The sequence below is a fragment of the Leguminivora glycinivorella genome, chromosome Z (assembly GCF_023078275.1).
Source record: "Leguminivora glycinivorella isolate SPB_JAAS2020 chromosome Z, LegGlyc_1.1, whole genome shotgun sequence".
Classification (NCBI taxonomy): domain Eukaryota; kingdom Metazoa; phylum Arthropoda; class Insecta; order Lepidoptera; family Tortricidae; genus Leguminivora; species Leguminivora glycinivorella.
In genome coordinates, this window is record NC_062998.1 from 27,617,827 (window position 1) to 27,623,925 (window position 6,099).

The following is a 6,099-nucleotide window of genomic DNA, read 5'->3' on the forward strand; positions in this document are numbered from 1 at the left end:
ATTGACCCCTACCGTATCGTCTTAAAGATCCACGCCTGGCCTGGGAATAGGCCCGTGTCGGATATTTCTACGGCCGCGTACATGAATAGGTACGTACGTTTATCTTATATTATACTTTTAAACGAGCAATTCTTGTATATTTATTTATTTATATAACGATTTCGCCGAAATTTGTTATGTGGGGGTTTTCGGGGGTGAAAAATCGATCTAGCTTAGCCTTAGATCCCGGAAAACGCGAATTTTCGAGTTTTCATGAGTTTTTCTTTCGCGGTAGTAAACGTAAAATATGGTCGTTAATTTCGCCGCGCGCGCATCGATTCCGCTTAGCTCAGTCGTACGAGCAGCGTAGCCAGATCTACGGAAAAGTCTGTAGATCTACGGATTTCGGGGCTTCAACACAGACCTACGGATTTTTTTGAAATTTCTACGGAATTCCAATAAACACAATGTTTTACTAAATTATACATGTAAGCAATAAAGATATTGTGAGTTATTGCTAATAACGAAACGTGATTCCCGTCTGTCACGCTTCGGATGTGCTTCGGACTCACTTCGGACTCAATTCGGACTATGGCTCCCCACAGACAGTCTTAAAAATTCATAATCTTAAAAAAAACTTGTATGCAATCTGACAGTTCAGATCTGTCAGTGTCTTGTCAGTGTCAGTTTGAACTGTCAGATTGCATACAAGTTTTTTTTAAGATTATGAATTTTTAAGACTGTCTGTGGGGAGCCTATAGCGACTATTTATACTTTTGCGTTTCGTTACACGCCGCTCACGCTGTACAAGATGTAACTTTCTAAGGCTACATTAATGTAGTAAAAGGGAACGGAATTGAAGCGTACCAATAGTGTAGGTACGCACTGTAAGGCTTCCCACAGACAGTCTTAAAAATTCATAATCTTAAAAAAAACTTGTATGCAATCTGACAGTTCAAATCTGTCAGTGTCTTGTCAGTGTCAGTTTGAACTGTCAGATTGCATACAAGTTTTTTTTAAGATTTATGAATTTTTAAGACTGTCTGTGGGAAGCCTAATAATATGGCGAAAAAGTAGAAGTGCTACATACACTTCTACTTTTCATTACTCATTATTTAGATTAGATTTTTAAAATTAAATGGCCTCAGTCCCATTGGTGGGACTATTTTGCCAGTGTCAAGGTGATATAAGCTAATTGTTTTAGATTTTGGTACGGTAAGTACGACAGTGTTCGGTAGTTGGCACTTGTAAATTGATAGCTAGATTTTACAAGGGCACGTGGACTATCGGCCGTTGACGACAAAAAAGGGGCTAAACGCGTTTCGAGATTAATTCTTCATCAGCTTCTCACTATAACATTAGTTTACTGCATAATAAGCTATCGATATTACACTTTAAACAAAATTAATGAGCAAAAGAAGGAGAAATTATTCACGACACGATACCGCTAAGATGGCGCCCGTACCGGAAGTCCTACTCATTATTTATGCTTCAATATAGTCTGTCAAACAGAGGTGTGTCACAGTAAAAAGGCGCGAAATTTTAATTCTTCGTGTCTTTTAATTATCCTATTTTTAGGGTTCCGTACCTCAAAGAGGAAAAACGGAACCCTTATAGGATCACTCGCGTGTCTGTCTGTCCCTCTGTCACAGCCGATTTCTCCGAAACTACTGGACCGATTTACTTGAAATTTGGCACACGTATGTAAACCTGTGGCCCAAAGACGGACATGCAGTATAATTAAATGAAATTAAACGAAATTTAATCATAAGGGGCACTTTTGGGGGGTAAAATTGAAAATTAAAAATCAAAGTTATTAGAACTATATTGTGATACATATCAAATGAAAGAGCATTTTATAAGCATTTCAAATATATTTTTTTTATAGTTTTTATTTTGGTAATTTAGAAGTTATTTAAGAAAAATGACCATTCCCCCCCTTATCTCCGAAACTACTTAGCGTAAAATTTTCAAAAAAATACACGAGGTAGCCCTCTACCTGTAGATTACAGGAAAACCTATTAGAAATCTACAGTCAAGCGTAAGTCGGACTTAAGAGAAAAAAACTCAAATTAAGATTTTCACTCACTGCCGCTGCAAGTACTTACTAAATGTTTTGAAATTTTGTGAGCGCCATGGACAGGTAGAAAGAAATTCATTTCTGTTTAGAAATTGTTAAAAATTTTAATCATTTGCCAAAATGACTTAAGTTCCTACTAAAAAAGAGGCGCTTAAGACTGTTTAGAACTGCACTGACCATAATATTGCCCTAATAGGTCCAAAAAATGGTGTATATATACGAAAACAAAAAAATTGTGCCACCGACAACCAAAATCTGAAGTCTATTTGCTCTATCTCTTATAGTTTCCAAAATATATGCAAAATCTTTAAAGTACAAATCTAGTGTAGGCGCTCATGACCTTTTTGTATGGAAATGTCGAAATCCGACTCGCACTTTACCGATTTTCATAGAAAATTGTGTTTTATTATAGTTTTGAAGGAGGTTTCTTGTTTTTAACCACCAACGCAAAAACGAAGGAGTGTTATAATAATAATAGGTTTGACGCTTGACATGTCTGTCTGGCATCATAGCTCCCGAACGAATCCATCGATTTTGATTTAGTTTTTAATGTTTAAGGTGAATTCGTCGAGATTTTTTTTTGTACCACGTAGGTGGCAAACATGCATACGGTCCGCCTGATGGAAAGCGGTCACTGTTACATATGGACGCCTGCCACTCAAGGAGTGGCACATGTGCGTTGCCGAGTCGACTCATTAGAAACTTGTACAAACCTGTACTTAGAAGGGGCCTGGGTGCCGACGACTCAAAGGACCGAAGGAAGGAGGAGGAAGGAAGGAAAGAGGAAGGAGGAAGGATCTATTGTCCTAATTACTTCCGTAGGTCCTCCAGTTGCGATACAGGCTGCCAACATTTTAATTACACTTTGTGCATTTTAATCTTTCGGGCCGCATGACCACGCCGTTGATAGTTCATAATTAATGGGAAAATACTTGAACAGGCATCCACGACTACTTTCCTAGGTTTAAAGATTGATCAGGGCTTAAAATGGGACCAGCAAGTAGATAAACCGTGTGGTAGTCGGGGCAGTGCGTGCTTTGCCTTAGGTCGAGTTGCAAAGTCTGTGGCTCCAGAAGTAGCCCGGACATGCTATTTCGCCACTGTCCATTCATTAATACAGTACGTTGCGGAGGTCTGGTCTGGGGATGTTGTCCTGAATGGGAGAGGGTCTTTCGCTTTCAGAAACGAGCTGTCAGGATCGTTGCTCAGGTACCTGTAGACAGTAGACACTCCGGCCAAAGAACTCTTTAAAAAATAAGAATCCTTAAGCTAGGAACACACTACGCGGACGTCCGTCGTAAATCGACCGCGGACGGGGATCTGGACAATGAATATACACTTAACCGTGCAAACTATCGGTCGACGGACGTGGACGTGGCTTTGAGCGCATGGACGTCCGTTCGAAATCTGGCTCGCTGGATGTTTTGTTCCGTGCACACTGTTCGGTCGCGGTCGCGGTCGCGGTCGATTTACGACGGACGTCCGCGTAGTATGTTCCTAGCTTTACACTCATTACACTGCCTGCAAAAGTTATCATGCAGGTAGCCATTTATGTAAGAGAGAACTTGGCAGCATACAAAACCAGGGGCGGCTCACTCCGCGATTCTATCGCCGCGCTACAAGTACATGTCAGCGGCCGCGAGTTCGCGGCCCATTCATTGGCGACGACCTTCGCGCGGCGCAATAATAGTTATTTGTATAATAGTTATTTGAAGAATCATGAACTTGCGAGTTATTTATAGAATCCTGAACTTGCGAGTTTTTTAACACACGAGAAGTAAAATACATTTGCACCCGAGTGTAACACGAAACTTTTCCCCTCACTGTAGCGAGGAAACTACAACGCAAGAAATGCGTTTATCACTGCTTCCAGTAGTTCCACAGGTGGTAAATGATCTTTATTACTAGATTCACCTACTTTTATCAATGTTAAAGCAGTTCATTTGAATTTATTGAAGGTCAAATTACTTTACCCACTCACTAGTGGGTAAAATGCGTTTTTACCCGCTGGTATTAAAGGACGAAACACGTGTTTCCGAGCTAGTGAGGGGAAAAATTCAATGTTGGCTGCTCGCGTGCGGTCCGTTTGTTAATGTAGGTAAGAATTTAGAATGGCGTCATTTTGTGAACATCAAAGGAGTGAGCCTTCTGTACTTGTACTATTATACATATATTCTGTGACAAAACTAACAACATGTGTTCCAAGTACAACATTCGAAATGCCGGAAAGTTAGTAGGTATCGACCGTAAATTGGCGAAATCCAATTTACGGTCAAATTAACACATGTGATGGACCCTGCCGTCTATAATAAATTGCCGCAATATGTGGTTGAAGCGCCTAGTGTGTCGAACTTTAAGTACCTATCGCTTAAAAAATTGGCTGGTCGAGCACCCGTTCTACACTAATGACAATTTTTTTATTACCTAATCAGAAAAATATTGTATTTTTGTGCATTTTTTATGTGAATATTGCCTAACTTTTTGTAATTTCAATCTTCTGTCTATTTATTCTCTAAGTATTATATTGCTGTATTAATATTATTTTTTAAAATCAAATCTTGACGTGTAAAATGGCGTTACAAATATGAATAAATGAATATGAGTATAAGTAGTATGATTATTTTAACCATTGAAAGTTTGTACCTACGGAACCCTCGGTGGGCGAGTCCAACTCGCACTTGGCCGGTTTTATTTTAATTTTCCGCTTTTTCTAGAGACGGAATCGGCCATAAAAACTTAAAAGAAAAGTCTGTAGAACTACGGATTTTTTAAATTGCAATCTACGGAATTCTACGGATATTTTGGCCGCAGCCTACAGATTTCATCATCATCATCACATCAGCCGAAAGACGTCCACTGCTGGACATAGGCCTCCCCCAAAGATTGCCACAATGACCTGTCCTGCGCCACCCGCATCCAGCGGACTCCTGCGACCTTCACCAGGTCATCAGTCCACCTTGTTAGGGGCCTACCCGCGGTTCGACTTCCGGTACGCGGTCGCCACTCGAGAACCTTTCCGCCCCAACGGCCATCGGTTCTACGTGCAATGTGCCCCGCCCACTGCCACTTAAGTTTAGCGATTCGGAGGGCTATATCGGTTACTTTGGTTGTGTTGCGGATGGTCTCATTTCTGATACGATCTCGCAAAGAGACTCCTAGCATAGCCCTCTCCATTGCCCTTTGGGTGACCTTGAGCTTTCTTATGAGGCCCATTGTAAGCGACCACGTTTCAGTACCGTATGTCATCACTGGCAACACACACTGATCAAACACTTTCGTCTTCAGACACTGCGGAATATTGTACGAAAAGACGTATCGTAGCTTCCCGAACGCTGCCCAACCTAGTCGGATTCGACGATTAACCTCTTTCTCGAAGTTGGACCTACCTAATTGGATAACTTGTCCTAGGTATATATAATCGTCTACAACTTCGAGTGTAAAGCCTCCAATTGTAACGGGAATTGGTGCTACATGGGCATTGGAGATGATTTTTGTCTTATCCATGTTCATATTAAGACCAACTCGCATGGAGGCTCTATTGAGGTCATCGAGCATCGTACTCAAGTCCTCCATGGTCTCAGCCAAGACTACTATATCGTCCGCGAATCGAAGGTTAGTGAGGTACTCACCGTTTATGTTGATACCTAGCCTTCTCCAATCCAGAGTCTTAAAGACATCCTCCAGTGCAGCGGTAAACAGCTTAGGAGATATGACATCTCCTTGCCTGACCCCTCGCTGCAACGGAATGGGCTTCGAGTTCTGGTCTTGGAGTCGGACTGACATAGTGGCGCTCTCGTACAAGCACTTCAGCACTTCGATACAGCGGTAGTCTACTTGGCACCGTTGGAGAGACTGTAGTACAGCCCAGGTACAGATTTACAGAATTATAATCTGGCAACACTGCGTACGAGGTCGGTTTAATGTACGCAGATAGATCGTAGGTGACAAGGTTTCGAATCCCGGCCAGAAATTAAATTTTTATTTTATGTCTTTTTATTTTATTTTTGTATTTATAAGAGTTTTTTTTATCTAAAGACGTG